Genomic DNA, 8,969 nt, shown 5'->3' on the forward strand with positions numbered 1-8,969 from the left:
AGGTTATAGAGCTATTTGATTATTTTTCTTACAGGAAAGCACTTAATTCTTTGTCAAAAAATATTTTGAAGATAGCTTCAGCTTATGAGTAAATTTATCCTCTGGGAGTGTGATTTATTTTAATAAATAAAGGGGGGGGGGGCTTCTTTCTATAAATTGCAATTATACTGAGTGCAGGCAGCAACATACTCTCACTTCAAATTATTCTGTTATTCAAAGCTGTTTATGGACTTCAGTCTGAGGGCAGTCACACACTAAGCATGTTATAATTGTAAGATTTTCTGCAGTATGAATAATTCTACACTGGACGTTACCACTTTTTTATATGAAAGGTAAATGTTTCTCCTAATTTGCAACACACTTGAGTATTGGACTAAAACCATGTCCAGTTCATGTCTATTTACAACCTACCCCTAGTCACCTTTCTAATTTTTAACAGCTGCTATAACGGATTATGTGTTATGTCATGTTTCTAACCTCTATTATTTTCAGCTGTAGAGTTGGGCATTGTCATCAATATTTTACCTTTTAATTCAACTGCTTGACTTGAGTGAGTTTCTTAGCCTGTACCCTTCATTTTACCTCTGAAAGCAAAAGGTATAAAAGGGATTTTAGGAAGGGATCAAAGTATTTAGTCTTCCAGAGAGCGCTAAAGGTTATTTATCACCTTAATTCATGTGAAACTCAAACATCTATAAATCTCTCACCATGTCCCAAAGCACTAATAGTGACAGTAGGCAAAATTAAAAAACACCCAAACTACCACAGAACATTTTATGTCAAACTGTATGGAATGCAATGTCAAACTTCTCATCTAATATTTTTTCCATGTTGACACTAAACTAAAATGGCACCAAAATAGAAACAAAGCTTTCAACACAGACCTTGACACACCAGACAGTGCCAGGCCTGTAAAAGCTATTTCTTCAAAATTATACACAGAAAATATTACATCTTTGTCTTTTTGAGGCAAGGTATGAAGTTTTTACTATATGGAGAGCAGAATTCATACAGAAAATTCAGGTTGAGGTTTTACTGGTTTAGCAGTGTTTTTACTGCATGCCTGTTAGCTTCTCCAAGTTTTCTGAAATTCATCCTTAGAAGTTACAGTACAATTATTCTTGCAGGAGATATAGTGCAGCACAATGAAATCAAATACTACGCACTGAAATTAATTGTGTACTTCCAGTGGTGGCTATTCTGCAGAAGTCTTTGCTTAACAATGTTATTTCCTCTCCTACCACAGAATTTATTCTTTTCATGCATATTCAACACTTGCTACTAGAACTGGTAGAGACATTCTGAAGAAAATAGGTTGCTTAGCTAAAAAATAAGGAATTAAAGCATTTGACTAACATCAGAATTGCACTGAAAGTTGTATTACTACCTTCAACCTGAATTAGCTCCTTCTACAAATGCAAGGAAATTCCCCTGTCAAGGCTTTCTCTCCTCCTTTAGTTCTCACTGTTTTTAAAACTGTGGATAAAACTCAGCCAGACATTTCAAATCTTAGTAGTTAAGAAGCTGAGATATTCACTGACAAATAACATACATATAGCTGTATTATTTACTAGCTGGAAAATGTGCACCAGACATGGCTGAAAAAAGAACTTGCACTGGAGCAAGATGACCAGCTCACGACTGCTTGAGGTCCCTTCCAGCCCAGTGTTTCTGTGATTACATATGGCTGTGCACTACATGCATCATTTTCAGAAAACTTTATCATCCAAGCCTGTCATTACAGTTTTTGTTTGTGGCTGTAGCTGCTGAAAGGTTTCAAGTTAGCATTAAGGGCTACGTTCTCTGTTACATGGAGGGTGGTCTTGTTCCACTTCAGGAATACAACAAGAATGATTTCTATGCCCCTGTTTAGGCACTGGTGGGGCGAGGGGCTCCATGGGGACGGCAGGGCAGGGCCCCATAGCGAGGGCCCATCCCACTGCCCCAGCCAGGAGCCAGGCAGCCGGGGGCGCTGGGGTAGCTCTAGGCCCAGGCATTGGGCCTCCCTCTGGAGACAGGGCCAGGCCGGCATGTGGGGCTGCAGGGCTATGGGGAGATGGGGACCAGCCCTGACACAGGCTCTGGGGGCTAAAATGGTGTCCTGAGCTATGGATAGGGTCGGGGGAGACCCAGGGGAGCAAGCAGGGACTGTCAGGGCTATTGGTACCCTCAGGGACATGACAACCTCTGATAAAGCAAGAAGAGCTACACAACAGCTGAACTTTGAGAATGCATTGCGTGATTTATAAACATGCTAATTTCTTTCAAGTATCAAGTTTTTGGTATTTCTTTGTTGCCTTTAAACTACTTGCTTTTTCCTTCACTGTAGAGCCACTTGGACGTCAGTCCCATTTTCAGCCTTACTTCTGCTTGTGTCCTTGTTTGGTCTCTTCGTCTTTCTCTTGCTCATCCTACCTCACAGTTTCAAGTTAAGAGCTGCATGGAGAAAGCCACTAGCTATGCACAAGATGTTAGTTTTGTCTTATGTGTTATTGAAAAACAGCATCGCATGCAGGCAGGTACAAATCCTGGCATCCTACATTTCTCTCCCTAAAGAAGCAGAATAATAAAAAGTAGAGATGAAAGCAATCCTGAGAGATTACTTAAGCAATTTCTGTTTCCCAAGATTGAATCAGTAACATCCAAACAATCTTTGATACATTAATCTATTTTACTAATTTTTTTTTCCCGTTCTCATCAATTAAACACTCATCTTCATAATCAAGGCTTCTAGGTGGAAAATGGGACATGCAGTCCTACATTATGACACAGCTGTGCTTTGCAGGCCAGAGATCATTAATCACATACATCTTCACACTTCAAGAGAAAAGAAAGAAATATTATCTGCCCCTATGTGTCCAGACTCCAACCTATACCTCAGAGTATGAAGAAAGCTGAAAGTTCAAGGAAAGATGTGAAACTATCCGAGTTCTCAATAATGAAAAGAAGAAAAAAAATGCCATGAGTCCTCAGATTCACCAAAAACAAAGTCCACCAATAAAGTTCACCAAAAACATGCTGTCTTTATCTATGTAAATATTAGATAACCACCCTGTAACACACCGTTATGTTTATTGTAATTGATGAGGTGCTTAAGAGAGCAAAACATATTCCACCATCTGTCTCTGGTACTTTAATAATGTAAGGCACAAAAAGGCTTTCACAAAACAACCAAGGAGTCTTTCAGAGAAATTCTGAGACAATAGCACTAACCTAAGGGGATTTTTTTTCTTCTAAGGTTTCACTGTTAAAGGGAAGAACACAAAGGGAGCTAGACAAGACACCTTGGAAGAGTATTTCAAAGCTCTCCTGAAGTCCAAATAGTGCTAGATTCGAAGTCTACAAGAGACCCACTGTATTTTCCTTAGAGTGGAAAGTTGCCAACGTATTTGGGACTCACTTTACCATGTCAGGTGACAACTGCTCACATGAATCAAGGTACGCACTTGTTTAAAGGCATGCAGAATCACAGCTTTAAATTATAAGAATGTAACTAAATATCAGCAAAATTGAATTTACTTTGATGATAATTAACTTCCCATTTCTTCCAGAATGGAAAGAAGTATGCCAATCTTGCAGTAAGGGCAGAAGTCTCAGCCACTTGGGTTCTATCATTAAAAAAAATACAGTCTTTCCGTGGGATCTCTCCTTACAATTCATAAAGCTTATAAAAAGACAGCTGCAAGACTCTGTCATTAAATTATATGTATTACTTCTTTATAACCTCTTTGGTTTAATGTCTAAGAAAACCAGATTAAAGTTAGGCAGTTCATGTAGCAGGACACGATCTATGCTACCTAGTGCAGACCTAATGCATCTAATGCATCTCACCAAGTCCTAAAGTTTTTGTTGCCTGTCATACCTCATTTTATGCATAGGTACTAAATCCTTTGATGAGAGATCTTTATTTGTTTTTGCCTATATAGTTTGTAGAAAGGTGGAATTCTAGTCTGTGATAGAATCCTCTATCTGCCAGGAAATGGCAAATAATGAAAATAACAACATCTGATTTACTGTGGATATCTCTCTCAAGTCACTTTCTCCATGTAATTTTCATTCAGTAACACAATGCTCTTTGGCTTCTGAACACTACAATATGTTTTATATTTTATTTTAAACAAACTTTATTCAGAGGTTAGTTATATAATGTTTGTATACATCCCTGAACAGCAAAACACAGTGGAGATCCTAAGTATTATTTATAGTTTTTTATCATGAGTTTTTATTTTATTGTTCTAAATTCCATGAAGACTTCCACACTGCCAATACATTAGATTTGTTCTTGACTGTTTCTGTTTACTGTCTGAATTTCATGGGATGTAGCTAAATCCATAAGTGTGAACACTAACATTTTATCAAATACTTAGACAGAAAACAACTTCAAAAAGGAAAGTATCTGGGGACATCGTTCATGTGCAACCATCAGACGAGGGCTAGTGCTGTCTATGATCGAGGGCCCCATTTGGTTCAGTATAGATGTGTGTGACCTGTGGTCAGTCTGGTGAGAAAACTGCTGAGACTATAGAAAGTAAGCAAACAAAAAGCTGTGTGAGGTAAGAAGAGTACAAACACGGAAAGAAAAATAAAGTCTAAGTGTAGATACGGGGACAGTTAGCAGCAAGAGGACTCAAGAGGAAAAATACTGATGCTAGAAGGTCTAAAAGCCTAAAACAATGAGGAATCAGAAGATGGCATCTCAGCAACATCAAGGATCAGCTCAATCTAAAGAGCAAAGATAGTTGACCCCTCCTCACCTTATGTACAACTACCTGACCAGCAAGGACTTGTCAGATGTCTCATCAGAGTGGTGATCATGTCCAGTAATATTAACTGGACATGATATTAATACTAAATTAATATCTCAGTCCAGTAATATTAACCCTTAGCCTACCAGCTCACTAGTCCTTGCTATGCTATGTGCTTACCAATAAATAATTGCTCTGTACTCTGTAGCTGTGTAAATTCCATGCTTCTTGCTCACAGTAAAATGAGAAAAAGGAATAAAAGTTGCCAGAGCAAAGTGAATCAGAGAAATGGGATTATAAATACAATAGTTGGCTTTAAAAATAAAATAAATAATAATTATGGTTGCAGTACCATAAGGCTATTATGTTCTGATGGCATTTTCATACAAAAAATACTGCAAGGAGCCTTTATATATTCACAATGAAGTGATTATTATGAAATATGTAGTCTCCTGGAGTCATTGTGCTGGTATATATTCCGTATAGAATCCATGCATAGGAAGTTTCACATGGACAAATTACGTGATCATAAGCTTGACATATGAATGCATAAGAAGAAACAGGCTTTTCATAGAAAAAATAACACAGTTGCAGTTGAACTCAGAGGATGACATGCACAGTATTGAGTTTAAGTTTTGCAATCAGCTTCAGTGGTAATGTCTATATTGCCTTTGACATGTCCAAATTCAGTCTTAAATTTATCAAGACAAGTGATCTGCACAAGCAATATCCATCGTGTAAGTGGCCATTATCCCCAGCCTGAAGACACTAGAACTACACTGTACAAGACAGTCCTTCTAATGTGCCATCCACAACAGCGCAGTATAAAACACACTCCTTGGCTAACTGCGATGCCCCATTCTCACAAGACTCTCCAAACACCATCTATCACAGGGGCTCAAACTCATCATTATAGTGTCTGTGCTAAATTTGTTTGCATGAGTCCTGACCAGCTGAGAATTTACATCACAGGTTATGTGTCTGCTCCAGTCATTGCTTGTCTCCAACCATCACTGACTTTTCGTGCAAGCCATGAAATTCTGCAGAGGTGGACTGTTGTATACCCTACGCTGGCTAATCACGCTGTAATTAACTTCACACTATCACCTGTACACCAAAATCTTGACAGGAGAATATCACATTTTGCTCTCAGCTCAGAAATTGTCCAGGTACTCTAACAAACTCCTCCATCACAGCTGGAGCGTTTAGTCCTTCCCTGTCTTTCAACTAAGGGATGCAGACAAACAATCTGAGGTGCCTGTGTGGTCCAGCTTCAGCACAAGTTGTGGTCTGTGTGGGCAGAGAGGTAGTTTGAGATGATCTTCTCCCAGTCACACCATTTCAAAGCTCTTTCCTTCATCCCACTTATTCCAATGGGAAGGAAGTACAAAACATTTTTTTATTATTATTATTATTTTTTGGTGCTTAGACCTCTGTCTAATGTATGACATTAATGTATGCCTAAGCCCACAATGGGCACACAACTTTAACAACAGATAATGCTTTGAAATGTATTTGATAAATAAAAGGGAAATAAGACAGTCTCATACAAACTTCTACAAGTTCTCTAAATAATACATAACATATGGATTCAGAAACCATACATTTTTCCTCTCCTGATAGAATGGCACGAATGCGTGCGTCCCTTTACTCGGAGAGTTAAAAGCACATTTTGTCTGATAGAACTGCTTGCATACCAAAGGACTATTCACTGTGAGCAAGGGATGTAAAGCTGGCCACACATAAATATCTGGTATTTACAAGCTACCAGCATTTCACAACTGTATCTAGCAAAGCCTGCACTTCCAAGCTTTTTTTTTTTTTTTCTTTTTTTTGTGCTGAAATAGAAAAGAACATCTGGGTTTAAAATTCATATTAGCCAATTCTCAGCATCACTGTGAGTGTTTGCATTCCTAGCATCTCATACACATTCAAACAGATTCAAAATTAAAGCACTGCAAAATGCTTTCTGTGCATTTGCTTAAAAGGCTGCAGACTGTGAAAAGAGTCCAGTACACAAAAAAAAAAAAAAAAAAAAAAAAAAAAAAGTCTGGGAAATGTGGACTAGACTTAGTCATAGGTAAAATCTATCTCATGATGTATATGGAAAAAAAGTTCTCTAAAGAACAGAAATCATTCATAGTTAATGTATTTTAAATGATACCATCATTTTGGCAGCATTAATTATGAACTCTAGTATATAATTATAGAAATCAGTTGGCACTAACGTATCTATAAGATGGAATAGACATATTTTAGAATTAATATCTTCTACAAACTTACTTTCCTTCAAAAATAAAACTAAGTTTCGAACTTGCAAACATTTGGACATACTGTGTTGGTCTTGGTTTGGAAAGATGTAAACTGCATTATACATCCACAGTGCAAGTCTAGTCTCTAAGCTAATTAATGAAATCCAATCAGAAATGGGGCCAAACACAGGAATACTTTATATCAGAGAGTAATTACTTTTGTACCTTTCTGTCCTTTAAAAAGAAAAAAAAAAATGTAGTCACTTTTCTTCTAAACATGAAGGAGTCAGTAGCATCATTGAATCCTGTTTGCAAAAAAATTATCAGTCTGGTACAAAACAAACAGAATTGTGCTGTCAAAGAAGGTAAATTTTCCCCAGATACCTTAATCATCAGAGTGCTCTCTGCCATTAGAAATGGCAAAAAAAAAAAAAAAAAAAAGATAAAGTTTAAAATATTAACCACTTTTTTGGGCTTGACATGATCTTGGTGACTTTATGATTCTAACATAAAAAGAGACATAAAATATCTCCCCTGGTTATGTCCACATTAATAGTTAGTGCTGTACCATCACAAAGGAGTTTTCAAACCTTTTACTTGATGAATTTTCTCTAGATGGCAGCACTATTCTGGAGAGGAATTTTCAGCTTGTACCTAAGTGTTTTCCTTAGTAGAGATGAACTGATACAGATGTTCAGGTTATATAAATAAAAGAAAGGAAGGCAGGCAACTTTTAAGTTCATTTGGGGGACAGAATAATAACTGCCACTAACTTGAATACTCAAAAATGTGAGAAAATTCACAGTGTACCTGAAATTTTGAATTCAAAAACCGTGCTGCTCTTAACATAGCTAGAAGTGAAAACATTTTTCTCTCTGAACGATATTAAGATATTCTGAAAGAAATTCTGATCAGCTGTGATTTACTCTGTAGATAGCAAGTGCTACAACCAATTAATTGGGGGAGAAGGCAGATAAGTAAGTTATTTGCCTTCTGAAAACTGGTACCTATTACCATTCAGTATCAGTACATATGATGGCCATCAAAGTGTAGGCAGGAAATGGCAAGTGCCTCCGACGACAGAGCTCTGGAAATGTGGACGTCTGCCTTTTGCTGCCATGGTTGGATGGACCAGTGCGGGCAGCATTATTCCTCACAGAAGCAGGAGCTATCCCTTCCCCATCTCTCCTTCAGAAGGGAAAGCCCTTCCCATGCAAAGAGCATCCCAAAGCCTGGCCCCATCATTCACATTGAGAAGCATTTGGTGTTTCCTGTGTTGTGGACTTGTCTAGAGCCACCACTAACTGGGTGAATCACTTCCAGTGGGCTGATTTCTGCCCTCTGCAAGTTAGAGAAAGATAAAGGGACGTTTGAAGCTGAGTGTTAGGAAGGGGAATAGATGCATTAAACTGTAAAAAAGATAACCCCGGATCAAATTTCTAGCTAGTATAAGAGAAGCATAACTGAATTTAGCGAAGCTCTATCAATCACATCATCCTGGAATAAGGTTCTTTGTTCATCCAGTAAAGATGAACAGAGTCATTTCCAAAGCTTTCCATCTTTGTTCAGTTGCTGTCAAGTTTCAAGAGTTTCTGTTTGGTTGGTTGGTTTGTTTGTTTTCAAAATGATGCACTGCTCACCTTTTAATTAGTAGTAATATCTACTTTAATAGTTTCCATTCAATTGGTTTTTCAAATGGGGAAAACAGAAGTCAAGATCTTGTTAAGCAGAAAAGTAATCAGATTTAATGCACTTTATTTATCAGGACCTACTTTCCAGCCCACTAGATAACATTGAATCTTCTGATCAAGCCAAAATTTTCAAGGTGAAGCTCTTGGAACTTTAAAGACCCTCCACAGATGGGTCCCTCCCATCTGCTATCAGACTGCTCTCCAATTTGATACTCAAGCCCTCTGTTTGCAAGCCTGAAGAGCATTTTGACTGTGATAGTTTGTGGTAAATCTTCAAGAAA

The sequence above is a fragment of the Cygnus olor genome, chromosome 4 (genome assembly GCF_009769625.2).
Source record: "Cygnus olor isolate bCygOlo1 chromosome 4, bCygOlo1.pri.v2, whole genome shotgun sequence".
NCBI lineage: Eukaryota > Metazoa > Chordata > Aves > Anseriformes > Anatidae > Cygnus > Cygnus olor.